The 20,694-nt window shown below is 32.1% G+C and overlaps 1 pseudogene; it reads left to right on the plus strand.

Moving 5' to 3' along the window:
• The first annotated feature begins 10,819 nt into the window (after positions 1-10,819).
• Positions 10,820-11,846, plus strand: LOC136418604 (histone-lysine N-methyltransferase SETMAR-like; annotated as a pseudogene).
• The last annotated feature ends 8,848 nt before the right edge of the window (positions 11,847-20,694 follow it).

Consider the following 20,694-nt stretch of genomic DNA (forward strand, 5'->3'; position numbering starts at 1 on the left):
AGATTTTGAGGGCCATGAAATGTCACCAAAACGTGAAATGAGGCGATGTGGGAGCATTTTGTTGAAACCATACAATATTTTGGCCCCTTCTTTGAAGTTCTAAATTCACATATGTGTCCAACAACATAACACATCGGTCAAAATTGACGCTAACGATGTGGATATTTTTCTCAAAAAAAGTATGGTCCGATTATGCCAAAAGCGGATACTCCACGCCATACTGTCACTTTTTGGTCGTGAAGAGGTCGTTTATGCAACTCCTTCGGATTGTCATGTGCCCAATAACGAAAGTTCTGTTTGTTAACGTATCCAGCTAGATGAAAAAGCTTCTTCCGACTTGATAAGCCCATTGAGAACATTTCGATCGTTATTTAACATTTATAACCTGAATTAACCTGAACTAACAATGTGTATTTTAAATGGGTGATGGTATAAGTCTTCATATAAAATGTGTCTTGAACTTCGATCTGAAATACTCAACTCAATTGTGTGCCTGGCGGCAGAACGCAATGGACTTCGTTGAACTGATCGCTTAGTCCTTTCAATATTTTCTGGAATACAAATTATACGAGTACCACCAAGAAACTTTGATAGGCACTGCCCGTTTCTTCAAAACATTTTACCTATCTTAATATTACGTTTCTTGTTGGGACATGCAATTCATTGCGGAAACACCTTTGTGTCCGTACTACAGATCGCGTAGTAATAAATCACTTTACGGCAAAAACACGTTGGTTAATTTTCCAATTAGCCATAGCATACTTAAGTGACAAACTGACAAAACCAAGAAATCGCATTTTGACAAATATGACTTAATTTGTTTTTCCATAGCAAACTTTTCAAAACCGTTCAATCTCGTTGCCGGACCCTGTATAACATGAAATTTGATTCAAAATTTGAAAGAGCAATCATTTTTCCATTAATTATGTATTCTTGTTTCATTTCGATATTTCAACCCATTTACGAGAAAAATCTTTAACGAACACTATGTCTAAATTGAAAAGGCAAGATATGTCTCAAAATACAAAATAGCATTTCCTCCGCCATGGAAACTAGTAAATAATGATAAGTGCTCTCAAACGAATTAATTATTTTGTTTAGTTTTAACTGTAGTAAAAAATATTATTAGTGATAAAATTTTGAAAATGCCGCATGTTAATTACTCTGGGTTATTAAGAGATAAAAAAAATGCAGCCATGGAAATTTCAAAAGAACAATTTCATTCTCTTCTTTCTTAACATGCCGTGGTTTACCGGCCATGTCGCTCTCTCAGCATTAGTGCTTGATCTCAAAACTGGTTACGCAAAAAATACCTCAGTTCGGGTCCCAATCCGCCTACTTAGCATATCGCATCAATGTTGGCACCTAATTATAGAACATCCTGTATATTGCTTACTCTGAGATGCGACGTTACCACGCTGGACATATCCAGTTAGACACATCTACACAAGAGGCGTTAGTAGCTATTACTTGAAATGCTAAATGATAACACACAAACATAAATTCATTATTACTATTAAATATAAAACACGGCATGATGAGCTTTCGAATAACGAAATAAACGAGATGATCTGTGTTTTTTCGCAAGAAAATTTCAAGCGCCGTGCTTCAGATCGAAAATATTAAGAATTGTATCCCGACTGAAGACAACCAAATCACAAACTATTTAGACATTTCTATAATCACTTAAGCGAAACCAGATCTTTCCGTCCGAAATGTACTAATAGTGCTCCGAAAGCTATATCGGTTGAGCATGAAGAGGAAGTTTTGGTTAGAATGACCGAAACTCCAGATATAAGTAGTCGCCTTTTAAGTGCTGCAGCAGACATATCTCAGTCTACGATTTGGAGAATTCTGAAGAAGGAGAAACTCTATTTCATTTTACTCCTCTACAAAATTTGTTGCCTCAAGATCTTCCTGTTTGTCTACATTTTCTCTATTTTGCAGAAGAACAGGAAATCAACAATTTTAGTTTTTTAGAGAAAATCTTATTTACCGATCAGGCGACGCTTATTCGCCGTGGAGTTTTTAATTGGCGAAATACTTATTTGTGAGACTTCGAGAGTCTCTGTGGAGTGAAAGCAAAGCATTTGCAACATGAATTTAAACTGCATATTTGGTGCTGTGTGATTGGCATTTTTTTTTGTTGGACCTTTCGAACTTCCTCCCAATTTAAACAGCCGATCGTATTTAAATTTTCTTCAACAATATTTGGTCAAATTGCTTTTTATTTTACTACAAATAAGAGCCCTTCAGTACACAACACTTTTTTAAGGATTTTCCCCTGTTTTTAAGGTACATTTAAAAATTAACATTTTCAAAGATTTTACCCTGTTTTTTAAGGTAGAAGATATATTACACAAACTTATGCAGATGATTTTAAAAGAAAATTAATAGATTCTTCCGACGGGGTAAAACACCTTGTCTGTAGAATTGACGTGAAACTTTATATATATTAATGAATTAGGATTATATGCGATTTTACCCTGTTTTGAAGTTTGTACTACACGAGCCTGTTCAGCACAACAGTTCAAATTTAAGGATTTTATCCTGTTTTTAAAGCTGTATTTAGAAACGTAACATTTTTAACTCTTTTGCTCTGTTTTTAGGTACTTTTTTAACAAGGTCCAAGTTTTAAGGATCCTGCTCTCTTTTTAAGAAATACAAAATTCGATTTTGGCAAAAAATTCACTTTCGGAAAAATAGTTAAAATTTAAGGATTCTACTCTGTTTTTATAGGTCTATTTAAAAAACAAATATCTCAAGGATTTTGCCCTGTTGTAAAGGTATATTCAAAAAGTCAATATACAAAAAATTCTGCTCTGTTTTTAAATTAGTTTCACCACTATGTAGGTTCGCAGTTGACTGTTGGGTTATTCTTTTAGATAGATGTTACTTTTATGTTTGCTAGCTGTTAGATAGTAGGTATTATCTTTAAGATTGATATATCCCTGATGTATAATATTACCCTGGTAGGCATTAGTTAGAACATGGGAATTTCTCACGCTATGCCTTGTCGGCATTGGAAATCCTCGCAATAAACTTTGTCGGCATTTGAATTGTCCCTGATAGATTCCGTTGGCCCTATAGTTGCAGTTCCAATTCCCAGTAAAGATGCCACGGTTTAATGTGGTGGGTGGTGCAAATGGCATCCTAACCAGGGTACGCTCATAGTTTATCACTACGGGTTTTAGTATTTAAGGATTTGCAGGACATGTACAAGCAATCTTTTTTTCTGGATCCGGTTGTCGTTCGCAACTCAGAAGTCGCGTCCGCGCTCGCAAATTTATAAGTTACTTTGTCCTTCGTTTTGTTCACTTTATATTAATAAACGCACATTTATAATTCTTTTTCTGACTTGTGATTTCATTATAAGATATAAACATCATCTTATATCTACAGTAGTATCTATGCTACAACTATATAAAGTCTGATGAAGTCAGTCCAGAGACGACGTTAAAGCCAATTTATTTAATAAAGTTTTCAGTTATTTCAAAATATCTGGATTGGGACAATGAATATTGAAAGTACTAAAATCAAATAGAGCAGTTTTTATTAACATTTTTAAAAATTCGTCCTATTCGTATGAAATCGCTTTGTTATCCTTCTTTTTAAAAAACTAAAATATGCCATTTCTACATCGAAAGACAGCATTTACATGAGATGAAACAGCAGGAAATAGTTCATTAATAATTTCGTGTTGTTTTGGTTTCATAGGACATTCATTCAACTCAATATAATAATAAATATCATAAAATATAAAAGTGCGGTCTGTGTACGAATTAAAAATTGTTTGATCTTTTTTATTACTAAGTACTCCTAATTCATAAATATTTCCAGAATGCTTTATTTGAAAACTAGAAAGGCCGATAAAATAATATTTATTTTCATCTACAATTACAACTTCTCCAGAAGATCTTTGATAGATTTGAAAGATTGGTAGAGATTTGTTTTACAAACAGTAAATATTCAGATATTAATTTTGGTCTCTGTATTGTTTGTCATTTATATTCATTATCCAAACCCATTGTTTGTAAAATATATATAAATGATGATTTGAAGTTATTAATAAATTATCTGGATGATTTATCGAACATAAGTCTGGTAAATTAAAGTCTAAGATAAATTAAGTCCCTATCAGTCTCGGTTGAATTTGGTTGTTCTATTATAACTGGTCTATTAGTTAATACCTTAATAGTTGCTGTTGTTGGTATTAATTCATATTTTAATCGTTTAGGTCTTTCATATAAATATTAAATTGCCCACATATCGTCTTGAGTTATTTTATCAATATCGTATTTTTAATAAGCGTACATAATCGAATTATTTACAGAATGTTCAATACTTAATGTATGTCCAATCTCGTGTAATAACACTGTATAAAAAATAGTTTATCCATAAGGAATATTGCTTGATTCACCAAAATATCAATTTTCTGATTTATCAAAATGAATTCCTCGTTTCCATTAAACCTTTTCCATTATAACTGTTAGGACATACTTTCTTTTGACACCGTGTATTATGATAATGTTGAAACAGCGTATTAGAAAATAAAATAAGAACATTTGGTTTAATACTATTATATTCAAATTTTAAATTTGAAATAGACTGCTATTGATCAAAAGCTTTTTGTGCTAATTCTTTCATTTAATTTGTAGCTAACGAAAATTCCCATTTAAGAGTTGTTTGAGACCATTTTTTATTATATACTCTATAAGCAGTAGGATTATCTTGGGTTACTAATCAAAGCAAGTGTTTCTTGGTTCAATGTTCCATCAGCCGGTAAATTATAGAATTCTTGAAACCTTATTAAAGACTCACTTATTTCTATTAATAATGCGCCATGTCATTACTTTCTAAATATCCAAATTATTTTAAATAGTCAGTAATATTCATTTCTGACGATGAAAAAGAAATACTGAGAAATAATAAAAATGTAATATATCGCACTTATTACAATAAGAATCGATTTAGCCTCTGAACCGACGAGAAATTATTTATGTACTGTTTAAGTAAACTTTTTCTAAGCAGTTTTCTTTGGAAAAATAATTCAAATTACTAACAAATTCTTTTTCACGTAAATTTATTTCTTTTTCATGTATTTTATCAGCCTTATATAAATGAATTAACTGTCTATAAAATTTATAAATTAACTTATATTCTTCAATCCTTGCTGATATTTTTAATTTCTTATCTAACATTTTTATTATCCCATCACCAAAAGATAAACAAACTAGTGGAGGTAGGGCTAAAGAAGATAATCCCAATGCACTAAATAATAATTTACTGGTAGATAATCCGATTTCGATTTTATAAAAATATATGTAACTTTTTCTGTATGCATACAAGCATTTTCGTAAATATTTTTCCATTTATAACATATAGATAATACATATTTTTTAATTACATTCAAATATTAAAATAACACTTATGGTGAACTTGTCTCCGTTTGATCTAACCCAAAAAGCATTTCATTTCATTTTTAATCTTTTATTTTTTTATAAGTAAGTATGAAATATAGTATCAAACAAATTTAAAAAGTTTAATTGCTTCAAGTTTAAATCGTGCCCTGTTAAGTGCAATTTACGATCTTCAGTTTCTTCAATTAGGGTTAATTTCATAACATTTCCTGATCCAATATTGGATTGGCAGAGGGGGTCTATTGAATTGCCCCCAAGATCTCCCGATTTAACCCCTCTCGACTTCTTCCTGAGGAGTTACTTTAAAAGTAAGGTTTTCCAAACTAAACCAATTAACATGGAGGACCTAAAGCATCGAATTATCCATGAAATACGGTCAATCACTCCAGAAATAGTTAGAAATGTTTAAAAAGATTTTATCGATCGCTTAGGTTACTGCTAATTAATTAATGGAAGACATTTCCAACATTTAATAAAGCGATGAAACATTAATTGTTATTTAATTTAATTTATAACTTCAAACTTTAACTGTCGGAAAATCAAAAATAATTAAGTTTAGATATAGAACATACTACAATTAGATAAATTTATTTCGTAGGTGCGTTTTATGATATTCAATGGTAAGTTTCTAGATAACCGTTGAGTTTAGGTATAAAGCATGCTGCATATAATATGCTTAGAATTTAAAGCAGAATTAAAAAATATGTTTCCCATTTAAAAAACTGAAGTTTGTCATCGTAACTTGGTTTTTGGTTACCTTGTATACATGAATTTATCGTCAGAGAAAGCGCAGCCAAAAATAAAAATCGACGTGGCCCAGCATTTTTTCCGAAAATAAATCCAGGAATTTTAAATCGATTTGTTCCAGAGTTTTTGTCCTTATTGTATAATCCTGCATGCAACGTATGCAATTATTTATACATATAGTGGGTGCAAAAAGTATTCGTACACCTTGAGTTTTATCAGTAGAATTGATATAATAAATCTTACTGATAAAGTTACTTTGATTAAATTCTTTATTTAGGTTATCACATTTCATTACTAGAATATTAAAATATGACACAGGAAAACAATAGGTATTTTAGTATTATATAAAAATTTATTGGAAAGTCAAAATCTGAAGCCAAAAAAGTGTTTATACATCTATTACTACAGGGAAAACATAATAAATTAACAAATAAGAACATATCTATCAATACATTGTTGGGTACTCTTTGAAATCGATAATACCCTGCAACCATCGTGGCATTGAAGAAACCAAATTTTCAGTAACTTCCGGAGGAATTAAGAACCATTTCTGCAGAACAACTCTTCGCAAGGTTTCTTTGTTCGTTATGTCATATTTCTTAATTTGTTTCTTTAAGTATGACCACAAGTGCTCAATGGGACTGAGGCCTGGGGACTGTGGAGACGTTTTTAACATGTGAGGGACGTTATATAGTAGCCATTCTTGGATAAGTCTAGAGCAATGCTTGGGGTCATTGTCTTGTTGGAACCAATAAGCGTCGTGAATTCTTAATTTAATGGCATTCTGCTTTAGATTTTCATTTAAAACATCTCGGTACATAAATCTGTCAATGGTTCCATCAATAAAATTAAGGTTTCCAACACCTCCTAGAGACATACAACCCCAAACCATTTGACTTCCGCTACCATGTTTCACAGTGGGTTTTAGATGCTGTTTTTTTAGAACTTCTTCTGGTTTTCTCCACACGTACAGACGTCGGTCTGATCCAAAAATATTAAATTTTGATTCATCGGAAAAGGTTACTCTACACCAGAACTCCACTGACTTATTCAGGTCAATTGCAAATTGAACTCTTTTCTTTCGATTGGTTTATTAATCCAAGGTTTTTTTCTAGCTACTTTGCCATGGAATCCAGCTTCTTTTAGAACATTTCTAATAGTTTGGGCAGATACTCTGGAGCCAGTAGCTTTTTCAAGATTCGATGCAAGTTTAGCAACACTAATTGAAGGGTTTTCTTTTACTTTACAGATAATAAAATTGCGATGCCGGTTCTTTATCTTTCTTGGTCTTCCTGTATGGACAGTTGATAGGACCTTTTCCGTATAAGTAAATTTGTTTATGACGTACTGAACGGTGCTATGAGTTTTCTTTACACTTTTAGCAATTTGACGTAACGATTTTCCTTCTTTATGGAGGTCAACAATTAGATTACGCATATCAAGACCTAATTCGGACACTTTTCGAGGCATATTTATAGTTGGTACTAGAATTAAATTATTTAGCATGTAGAATTGACTAGTAACAGACTATTAATGCAGAAATCCAATACTTGAAGTTAGTAAAAAACGGCAAAAATTTGTATTTTATCTTGGTGTACGAGTACTTTTTTGACAAGTGTTTATGATGCTCATTCAAAAAAATATAATTATAAATAAATTTCGTGAAATTTAAAATATGGTATTGATATGAAATACTATAATAATAGTTAGAACGGATAATTTTATAAAACACATTTTCAAATACTTACTTCAAGGAAAATAAAATATTTACTATTTATTAGTCAAGTGTACAGGGTGTCCTATTTTCGATGTAATTTCAGGGTTTCAGGTATTTCTCAAAGAGATACAAAAAGTCATGGTTGGGACCCTTGGCCCGATTTTTGAGGCAAATTCAATGGTCTAAACAGCATTTCGATATCACAACTTGTTTGGGGATACAGGGTGTTTTTCGTTTGATGTCGTTTTCTTTAAAATCCTATAACTTTTTTGTTTGTGAATATTTAAAATTTTGGTAAAAACATCTTTGGTGTGTTTTTTTATGTGCAATCCGGTGGTGTACTCGACTTTTTTTTAGATTAATTTGTTATCGAATTATAGACCAAAGTTACATTTTTTTAAATGATAACCATAGTTGGCTATGATTCCATTAATTAGAGATTTTATTAGCTTTCTCAAAAAATATATAGTTTTATATATTTATCTCGGTAAATAAGAAAATTATAAACAATTAATTTTTTTGTACGGAGTACAATTATATTTTTTAAATATTTTTTGCACTCTTGATACACCAACTTCCGTTTCTATTTATCTATATATTTAAACTATATATTTTCAGAAAGCAAAAAAAAATTTCTAATTAATGGAGTCATAGCCAACTATGGTTACCATTAAAAAAAGGAAACTTTGGTCTGTAACTCGAAAACAAATTAAGCTAGAAAAAAATTGAGTGCACCACTGAATTGCACATAAAAAGACACATTAAAGAAGTTTTTACCAAAACTTTAAATATTTACAAACAAAAAAGTTATGGAATTTTAAAGAAAACGGCATAAAACGAAATGATAAAAAGTGATAAAAACCAGTAAGTAGGTAATTTTTATTTTAAATAAAATGGATATGAAAAAACTGATCATAGATTTTCGCCACTATCATGGTGAACGAAAAAAGGCCAAGTTTTTAAAGACCATAGTGTCGAGATATACGGTTAAATACTAAAGGGACGCTCAGCCAGTGTTACACGACGTGATGGTTGAAGTAATTAAATCAAGGGGCTACAATTTTGTTCAGCAACTCGATTGGCGAAAGGTTAAATTTGTTTAGAGACATAAACATTACAACTTTTGATGATACAATGAATGCAGCCGTAGTTCTACATATTGATGAAGGGGCAGAGACAGTAATTTTAGAATTTGTAAATGAGGAAATAAAAAGCGACTTCGTTGCTTATCTTGTTCACCATATTTTGCAACCGAGGTGAGAAAATACATATATGTATGTATGTATTATGTTTTGTTCGTTCTGTAGCAATAATTCAAGTCTCGGGGAGAGCAGCGATTTAGGAAGATCAACCCTATCCTAATGAGCAACTGCATTCTCTGGTTGACAGTGAGTTTGGTAGTCCTTCACATCAAGATATATACAAAACATTATGAAGAACAAGATTCAAATTTTTTTTTGTGGTAATAACTCAAAACTACTTTATTTTTTATATTTATCAGTTTTTTCGATATATTTTTTAGAATAAGTGGAAAATATATTTTGTTTCTGTTTTAATTTTATAGTTTAATAAACATTTTGTAACAAATTTTGAAAAACATTAATTCATGTTTGAATAAAAAAATGCCTTAAAATTTAAACTTTTTATATGCCTATAGGTATTTCAGAAAAAGAGGAAAATTACATATAATCCTATTTTATTAACAAATACAGTTTATATATGAATTTTACAGACAGGGTGTTTTACCCCATCGGAAGAATCTATCAATATTCTTTTAAAATCATCTACATAAATTTGTATAGTATGCCTACTGCTTAAAAAAAACAGGGCAAAATCTTTGAAAATGTTAATTTTTAAATATACCTTAAAAAGAGGGGAAAATCTTTGCTTTTGAAATATATCTTTGAACACGGCAAAATCCTTAAAAAAGTGTAATGTGCTATAGGTCCTTACTAGTAGTTACTTTACTTAAGAAGAGACATGTGGTTTAATACGACGGAGCTCTACTGCATTTTGCTCAGTTAATGCGTGCATATTTAGATACAATTTTTTCAAATCGTTGGATTGGCCGTGGAAGCATTTTTGCTTGGCCACCCAAAAGCCCGGACTTTAATTTTCTTGATTTTTCTATTTGATCTCGAATGAAAGTATAATTTACAAAGAACCTATTAGTATGCGTGAAGAGTTATGGCAAAAGATACAAATAGCTGTGAACGAAATCAGAGGCAATCCCAATGTGTTGTTCCAAACTCAGATGTCTTTTAGAAAACGCTGTGTAAAGTGTATCAATAGCAATGGTGGATACTTAGAACGGTTACATTAAATAATTATTATGTATATTATTTGTTTAATTGTTATGCCTTCTTCAATTGAAAATACACTTAGTTGCTTTTAATTTTTCGCATTATCAAATTTAAACATAGTATTCATTAAATAGATTTTTTTCGAAAACGGATCGAGATACCGAAATGAAACAAAAATACATAATTAATGGAAAAATTATTGTTCTTTCAGATCTTAAATCCAATTTCGTGTTAGAAATGTAGGGGAAAAAGTTATTTACTGTGAATTCTGTAAAATTAATCATAAGTGGTATCCTCGATTAGCAACGCGGAAATTGCAAAACGTATCTTATTCGTCACCTAAAAAAACATAATTTTACAATTGTTCAAGTCTCGAACCTAGATAGTTTCAGAATAATGACAAAAAAATTAATAAACACTTTAACTTTTAACACCCTGTATATTCGAAACTATTAAGTTGTTTCACATGAAATGTCAGATTTTAAGTCTTAACTTTTCTTCCGCCTTTTTTTGCCTCAAGACTTTTTTTAGTTATGCGCCAAATATATCGTTTCAAACCTGAGAGTGTGCTGTTTCTTATCTGATATTTTTTGTGGGATTGTGTACAGTTCTGACACATTTTTGGACCGATCATGTCTAATATGTATCCAAGAGATTTTTGCTTCTTGTACTTGTATGAGTGGAAAAGTGGGCATAACGCCGTAGAAGCTGCCCGAAATATTAACTGTGCGTTTGGGGAGGGTTCTGCAAATGAACGCACCATTCGTCGCTGGTATGCCAAATTCGAATCTGGAGAGGAGAGCCTGGAAATTGAAGACCGTGGTAAACCAAAGAGTGCCCTGAATGATAAAATTTCGCAGGTGCTGGTTGAGGCAAATCCCCGCCAAACAGTCCGAGAACTTTCAGAAGAGCTAAACGTTAGCACTGCAACAATTTCTCGGCACCTAAAGCTGATTGGGAAAGTAAAGAAGATGGATAAGTGGGTCCCGCACGAGCTTAATGAACGGCAGAAAAATACGCGCTAGGAAATTTGAAATTCTCTGCTGATCCGTAACGACAGAGACCCGTTTTTGGATCGCATCATAACGTACGACGAAAAATGGATGCTGTATGACAACAGACGACGCTCTGCATAATGATTAGATGCCGATGAGAATCCAAAACATGCCTAAACCGAGTTTGCACCCAAAAAAGACGATGGTTACTGTATGGTGGTCAATGGGGGGCGTAATCCATTACAACTTTTTAAAACCGTGTGAAACCATTACTGCAGAGAAATACTGTGCCGAACTTACCGAAATGAATCGAAAGTTGTCTGTTAAGCAACCATCATTAGTCAATAGAAAGGGGCCAATCCTTCTTTATGACAACGCGCGACCACATGTTTCGCAAAGAACCGTGAAAAAGCTCAAAGAAATGGAGTACGAAACACTACCACATCCACCATATTTGCCGGACTTGTCACCGACGGATTATCACTTTTTTAAACACCTAGACAACTTCCTCGCCGGAAAACGGTACCTTGATCAAGCCACTATAGAAAGTGCCTTTAAGGAGTTTATTCAAAGTAGAAGCAATGATTTTTATGAAAATGGAATTGCAAAACTTGTCGCTAAATGGCAAAAATGTGCAGATTGTAATGGTGCATATTTCGATTAAATATAATAATTTTTGAAAAAGTTAGTCTCTTAAAAGTCACGAGTAAAATCGGACATTTCATGTGAAACAACCTAATATAAACTTTCGGATAAGGCACGTTTTCTCCAATCGTCACCATTTAACAGCTAGTATCTCCAATTTTCGGTTATTCCATTGTTAATGAACCACTCTGTATTTACCAAAAAGTGCATGGATGATTTTTTGTGGAGGGAGGGGGGACCGAACAGGGGTAACCTCTGCTGTTGATCGTAAATATACCACGGATGGATGATTTCCCACGCGGGGAGGGAGACACACGCAGGGGTAACCCTACTGCTCATCGTGAATATTGCGTAAATATACCAAAAATCGATGTGTGGATGGAGAGTGGATTATCGGGGAGGGGGAAATCCTCCCCGATCTAGCCTCTTGTGCGCCCTACTCCCCCGCTAATTGTGCACAAAATGGCCAATAAATCGTCATCAATTATTGCTTAAACCAGCAGCCCAAACAATTCATCCTTACGTACAGTATTGAACATGAAAATATCATTCTCAGGCGTTCATTTGAAAAGTTTATTCGAAACCGTTCGGCTGGGTTGCAGAAATCGACGGGCAAAACAGTTCTGAAACGAATTTATAGAGTTTAATCAGTTTTCGTACCCATTGGCCGTTGAGCAGTCAGAGGCTCCCAAATTAAATTAGTTAATTTATGAACTAGCGTAATGATCATTAGGATTTATAGGGACGAAACTAAATTTCAAATCCGAGCTACATTGGGTGCAAGGGTTGCATGTAAAATCTGATGCAACCGCGTGTAAACAAGAAGTTATTTCGCGCGGAAATCAAGTGAGAACTGTAGAAGTTTTGCATTCCCTCTATTTTATTGTGCAGTCGGGGATCTATTATTCCGAGGGCTAATTGCATTACCCTGAAATAATCGATTTCTTCATTACCTTCCGGTATTTAAATGTCATCAAATCCTATTTCTCTTCCGGAATGGAGGGCAAAATAGAGCCACTGCAATAACATTAAAACGTCAAAGACAATATATATTTGAATTTCAGATTCCTTAAATTTAAATTGAGATCGAATGTAGCTCGCAAACCTCCCTTAATGGGGCACGATGCCCAAAACACAATCGTTATTTTAACGAGTTGTGTTTCGCAATGTTTCCAGCAATAATAACCGGAAAATAGATATTTGCCGTTCTGACATTGAACAACTCGTTGCAGAAACGCCTATTGAAATGTGAATTATTTAATGAACTGGCAGGTATGATTTCCCGAGAGAATATGAGGCTAAAATAACCGTGGTTTAATGGGCAAGTATTGAGTTTTGAAATTTAGACAACAGTCCTGAGAGAATCAATGACCTGATCCAAAGTGATTCAGAGAATGTTTTCATACTCAGGAATTCAGGTAGACTTATTATACTGGGGATCCGCTTCTGAAGCTCAACAAGGCGGGTCTCTCTGACCATAAAAGATATGAGGTCTGTTTAGACTTTCGGAGTTATTGCAAAAAAAGATATACAGGGTGTTCCGAAAATGCATGGCAAAAATTGTATCATGAGATTATCTGAAGATTTTTGTGGTTCAAAAATTATTAAAAAAAACTATCTCGTTCAGACGCTATTCACGGTCAGAGTTTTTGGAAAAAAAACATGTTTCTTGCTATATCTCGAGAATGCTTCAATGGATTTCAATGAAATCCATTGTGCAGTTATTCGTTAGCACAGGGGTTATTTTGATATATAAGATTCATGTCTATTCTCAAAGTGCAAATGGTAAGTTCGTACCCATCTCGTACAAAAATCACCAAAACTTTTCACTGAGTAGCTGCATCGTATTGATTTTTTTTCTCATGATACATTACGCCTTTTCTTCAATTTTTCCATCCCTTGGAAATTTCTCGTACTGTTAACATTTCACGCCGAAAAAATTGTTTTCTTATCTCATACAGAACACCAATTTGCCATCACTTTGATAATTATCGATGCTTGTCGATGTGAACGCTGATGTCATTTATGGACAATTTAACAACAAACTATATGATGTCAGATTATCTTCATAAAAACCCATAATTTTAATTACATCGATCATTTCTCAAAAGAAATAATTCAAAAAGAAACTTCAAAAAATTTAGATAATTTTTTAGAACATTTCCATAAGTTACGAATATTACATGAAAATTATTTTTGTACTAATGAATAAATGCACAATGGGTTTTATTGAAATCCATTGAAGCATTCTCTAGATACAGAGTGATTCAAAAATCGATCGATCAAGGTGATTATACACGATAAAATAATGGTAGAGATTCATATACATTTTTTTCGACATGTCATTAATTTTCGAGTTACAGTCCACCAAATTTATTTTTTTTATGTTTGTTTTTTTTAAATCATTTGCTTATTTAAAATCTGATATGGTTCGGAGCATAGACTAAGTCGATTGCGCTCCATTATTTTAGTAATAATTTAATTCGTTCGTGTGTCTTTAGAGGGTACTTTACCTATATTCAAAATTGTTTTTCTGCCATAATTTTTGAGCTTTGATAGCTACACTCGTTTTTAATAAGTTAACTGAAAGACAAGTTCTTTGCAAGTTCTATTGCAAGTTCTTTGAAAAAGGTACTCTTTGTTTAATTCGCTAACTCTAATCGTTTAGACGTAAATTGTTTTTAAAAATTATGCTACAAGTTAATTTTGCCCATTTGATTGCTACCAGCTACCAGGCTAGTAGGTATCAAATTATGCTGAAGCTATCAGTTTAAAACATCAAATACAATCATTTTTAAAACTATTTAATTTTTAAATTTTAAAGAACTAATAATGGCTAATCAGTATTCAAATATGGAATATTGTGATATGCATTTTTGTTATGGATAAGCAAATGGTAATACAGAGTTGGCAAGAAGATATTATTTGGATAGTTATCCACGTAGAATATAATATAAATTTATATGAAGTTCTACCATTATTTTATCATGTAGTAATCACCTTCTTAAGTTTCGTGATCGATTTTTGAATCACCTTGTATAGCAAAAAACAAATTTTTTTCAAAAATTTTGACTGTTTATAGCGTCTATACGAGATAATGTTTCAAATAATTTTTGAACCAAATCTTAATGTGTTGACCCAGATAATCCCATAATACCTTTCTTGACATGCATTTTCGGGACACCCTGTACACTTTTTTCCAGGGGCAAGACACGGCGACAGTCATCCTCGCATGTGGCCCACCCTATATTATTCGAAATTGACGGGCACGAGCAGGACCTAAACTTGCACATTTTGGTGTTGCAACATTCGATTTGAGGTATTTTTTGGGCGTGTAAGTTAACGTTGTAAAGAAGCTAAGCATGAGCTAACCTTTAGGGTTTACTTGTTCATTAAGATATTTAATGTTGCAATGCTAACCGGGAGACATAAATATGAGGCTCTTGGGAATCTGCGATTGTGAAACACTCGAATCACTGCAATTTTGTTCCCCCATGCACATGTGAACATGCGGCGAAATAGTTGAACCGAGTAATAAATTGGAGATATAAGAGATAATCGCCGATTGGATATGCACTCATCCCGAGGCCATGTTTCTTATTGGATGCGTTTGATCGGGATTTGCAGGAGTATCTCCAAATCAAACGCATCGGTGAAAGCAATCAATCCCTGGAGAAACAATATAATGAAGTTCCTTACCTACACACATATCCCATCTTACCTGTATACCGTTTTATTAAATAAGATAATACGCGAACTTCTGGCGGAATTTTTACTTTACTTATCGTCTGCATTTTCTGTTGATTGAGGCACTTAGCTTATACGAATCTACTCAATCATCAATTTTTCATCGACCGACTCCATTAGTCTGTTTTACCTTTTACCCCAAACTGCCTCGATTCGAGCGGCAACGCTGCTCAATTCGAGCAGTAATGTTGCTCAATTCGAGCCGTCTTACAAAGAGACGTACTCTATCCAAACCGTGGAATTATTGTTCGTACAAAGTGCAAAGCAGTGTAAGTAAACATACAGCAATGGAGGCCGTATGTGCTTGGTAATCCTTCCTTTGGGGAAGACGCTACGTAAGCGATGCAGAAAATCAATCGTTTTGTTAGTAAACCGCAATGAATGATAGTTCCTCAGTGCTTTAGACGGAACTTTCAGTTTTTTTAGTTAATTTTTCCGAGAGGATTTCAACAAAATTGACAACGCTTCTTAATTACTACTTTTGTGACTACTCCCTTGCTTCCTTTCAATTCGCATGTAATAAAAATTTAGGTGTATTTACTTACTCTAGTTCTGTTGGTACTACTTGGCTGCTCCACCTGGTACTCATTTGCCGATGAACTTACTTGATTTGTCTCGAAACGTGAAAAATTACTTGATTTCAAGCGAAGTCAGCTTGAAAATCAAATCAGGCCGTGAACCCCTAGCAAATCCGAATTTTTAAAAACAAAAAAGCGTCGCGCTGCTGCCAGTTGCCATCGTAGAAAAAATCTATCACACATCCAGGTCACATTAAAATTAATCCACAAAATTTGATAATGGAAAAAACTCATAGAATTTTTAGATAAACAGTGAAGCGTTAAATTTTGGATTCATGTTAAAAGAGCAGAAATACTTAGTAAAAACAACGTGTCAAACAAATTAGAGCTGAGATGTAGTTGAATACCCATACATCCCTTTGCTTAGTTCATTCAACTTTTGAAGATTGCTATTGAATAGAGGCTGTCTTTCTATGAAGCTATGCAGCTCCCGCTTACGTGGGGACATCCCATCTTTCTTTGTCCTATACAGTCATTAACTGCTTGCTTATATCCTATTGGCGGGAAATGAAATATAAACAGATTAAAAGAAAATAATATCTGCCAGTGTTTTGGTATCATTTTCTATATGATAGGAGATCTTACTTGCGATGGCATTTAAAACAGCCTTAGAGTGTAAGTTAAAGCTTGATTTCAAGTGTAGGTTTAACAAGCTACTAAAAGTATGAAGCAGCCATTAGCGGTTTCAAGTATGATAAATTAATGATTCGTTTATTTGTGACAAATTAAATAGTAGCTACATTAACTGTAATAAAAATATTATACGTCTTTAATTTACTCTAAAAGGTTTTACTTTGAGAGCTTTTTATCTATTTATATGAGTGACAAGCAATAAATAGAAACTATTTATGGTTCTAGTTTGGTTAACAGGCAATTACAAAGTATACTTGTTGTCTTTGTTCTTAATTAAATAGTAGTTTCTTTAGCCGCACAGAAAATATTATATATTCCCTTTACACAACAGGTCTTACTTTAGAAATGTTTTTTCTGTACTCCTTCTAGCAAAAAATAATAAAAACGAACTATTTATGACTCTAATTTAGTTGTCAAGCAATAACAAATCCTACTTGCTCTTTTTTTGGTAATTAAATAGCAATTCCTTAAGCTGAAAAGAAAATATTACCTGTCTTTTCTTTACTCTAAAAGGTTTTACTTGTTTTATTTTGGAGAGGTTTTTTCGGTATTTGTATGCGCAACAAACAATAAAAGGAAATTATTTATTATTTTAATGTAATTGTCAAACAAAAAAGGGTACATGCTGCATTTTTTGCCAATTAAATAGTAATTTCTTAAACCGAAAAGAAAGTGTTTTGTGCCCATGGTTTACTATAAAAGGTTTTATTTGTTTCATTTTGTTGAAATTTTCTCGGTATTTATACGATCAATAACCAATAAAAAAGAATTTATAATTCTGGTTTCGTTCTCACGCAATTAATAATAAAACTCAACGTAGCTCTTTTTTCAACCGTCTTGTTTGCCAATTAATTTATAGTTTCTTTTTGTTATTTTGAAAAGTTTTATTTTGGACATGTTTTTCTGCACGACCAACAAACAATAAAAAATAACTGTTTATTAGGCTAGTTTAGTTGCCCGACAATAGAAAGTCTAAGTGCTCCTTTTTTTGGTAATTAAATAGTATTTCCTTAAATAGCAAAGAAAATACTATGTTTTTATGTTTATTCTAAAAAATTTTTGCTGAATTCGTCTGCACAACAAAAAATAAACAGAAATTATATAAGATTCTAATTTTAATTGTCAGGAAATAAATAATAAAACTAAGCGTCTCCGTTTTTTTCAGTTTTTTTTGTCAATTAATTAGTAGTTCCTTTAGTCTCAACTAAAATATTGCTTGTGCTTTTTTTACTCTAATTCGCTTTACTTTGGAGAGGTTTTTCTATATTTATGTGACCATTAAGCCGTTAAATGAAAATATACAAGGTGTTTCATAAATATGCCATTCATAAACTTTCAAAGGATGTAGAGCTCATAAAAACAAATATTTAAATCGAATAAAATTAGGTCGGGAATCGCTTTGTTTCCAAGACACAAAATGTTTAATTTCTTTTTCTTATATTTTTTTAAAACTTAAAAAATTGTTTGGGATACAGACATGAAATTAGGGACACGCTATGGCGGGATAAATGTGCATACTTTGGAGTAGGCAGAATATTTCCACCTACACCAGTGACGCCCGTGTGGCCATTAAATGAGATGTTTTTGATGAAAAAAATAGTACATTACTGACTTTTTTTAATACGAATATATAATTTTTTATATTGCATTAGTTTTAAATAAAAAAAGGTCTCTTAGTGTTTTTTTGCTCAAGCTACCCGTTTTCAAGATAAAAAATAATTTCTCATTACTGTGCGTTCCGAAAAACTGGTATAGGTTTCCAAGTGCAATTATTTTTAAATTCTTTAGGAAAAGTTAATTTGATTTTCTTTTAGTAGAGGTAGAGGACATGAATCAATTCAATCTAAATATTTGTTTTTATAAACCCTACATCTCCTGAAAGTTTGTCGGTATGTTTATGAAATGCCTTGTACATATATCATGGTGATTTGGTTGTCAGGCAGTAAGAAAGAGTATGTACTTTTTTTGTTTATTAAATAGTACTTTTTTAAGTCGAAAAGACACATTACGTGTCTTTTGTTTCCTCTAAAAGGTTTCATTTCTTACACATTGGGTAAGTTTTTGTTGAATTTGTCGGAGCAACAAAAAATAAAAAGAAATTATTTATGATTCCAATTTAGTCGTCAAACAATAACAAACATAAGTGCTGCCTTTTTTTGGAATGTGGAACTGGAGATTACCTTTTTTCTAAATACGTTTTTATTAACGATCCATTTAAAAAATGCCCAGATGTAAAGTAGATTTATTATTTTTAAAATGGTAAACAAACAAGACACTTTACTTTACGATGACTTATGTATCCATAAACTAAAAAGTAGTTTCTTTGTTCCCTCAAAAAACCCTAATTTTTCCTCTAAAAGCTTTTAGTTCTTTTACTTTGAAAAGATTTTTTCGATATTTGCATGTGCAAAGAATATACAGCAATTATGTATGATTCTAATGTAGTTGGCGAACATTAAAACACAGGTGCTCCGTTTTTGTACCAATTAAATAGTAATTCCTTAAACTGAAAAGAAAATATTTCCTATCTGTTGTTTACTCTAAAACGTTTTATTTGCTTTATTTTTGAGAGATTTCGGTATTTGTATGACCAATAAATCATAAGCAGAAATTATTTATGATCCTAATTTAGTTTTCAAGGAATAAATAACACAACTCAGTGTATGTGCTATCTTTTATTGCTCAGTGATAGTTTTTTTAGACCCAAAAAAAGTATTATATGTTTTCTTGCTGTAATTTGCTTTATTTGGAAGACGGTTTTTATTGTCTGGGTGACTAATAAACCATAAAATGGAACTATTTATGACGCTAACTTGACTCTAAAGCCCTGAAAAAGCGTATGTGTTCCTTTTTTTGTTAATCAAATAGTAGTTCTTTAAGTTGAAAAGAAAACATTACGTGTCTTTTGTTTCCGCTAAAAGGTTTTGCTTCTTAAATATTGGGGACATTTTTCTGTATTTGTCGGGGTAATAAAAAAAAGAAAAAAAATTATTTATAATTCTAATTTAGTTGTCAGATAATAATAAGGCATAAGTGCTGTTTTTTTTTGTAGTGCCGAACTGGAGATCATCTTTTTTCTAAGGACGCTTTTATTAAAGATCCATTTAAAAAAGGCCCTACATGCCAAGTAGATTTATTACCTTCAAAATGGTAAACAAACTAGACACTTTACTTTCTGGTGATTTATGTATCCATAAATTAAAAAGTAGTTTCCTTAACTGCAAAGGAAATCCTACATCTCTTTATTTGCTCTAAAAGCTTTTACTTGTTCAACTTTAGAGATTTTTTTCCGTATTTCTATGTGCAATAAACAGTAAAAAGGAATTATTTATCATTCTAATTTAATTGTCAAGCAATAAATAATAAAATTCAGTGCCTCTCCTTTTTTAGCTGCGTTTTTTTGCTAATTAATTAATAATTTCTTTAGCCTCAAGCAAAGTATTACATGTTTTTTGTTACTCTGAAAAGTTTTACTTTGGACATGGTTTTTCGCTATTTATACGAGCAGCAAAAGATAAAAAGGCACTATTTATCATGTTAATTTAGTTGTTAAGCAATAAAAAAGCGTACGTGCTTCTTTTTTTGCGAATTAAATAATAGTTCCTCAAGTTGTAAAGAAAATACTACATATCCTTTGTTTACTTTTTAAAGTTTTTGTTTATTATACCCTAGGGAGGTTTTTGCTGTATTTGTCTGAGTAACAAAAAATTAAAAGGAATTGATTATAACATTAATGTAGTTGTCAAATAAGGACAAAGCGTAAGTGCTGTCTTTTTTGTATTGTGGAATTGGAGATTACATTTTTTCTAAGAATGTTTTTATTCAAAATCCACTTGAAAAAAGCCATAAATGATAAACAAACATAACAATTTCCTTTCTGGTGATTTATGCATCTATAAATTAAAGAAT

The sequence above is a fragment of the Euwallacea similis genome, chromosome 36 (genome assembly GCF_039881205.1).
Source record: "Euwallacea similis isolate ESF13 chromosome 36, ESF131.1, whole genome shotgun sequence".
Lineage (NCBI taxonomy): Eukaryota > Metazoa > Arthropoda > Insecta > Coleoptera > Curculionidae > Euwallacea > Euwallacea similis.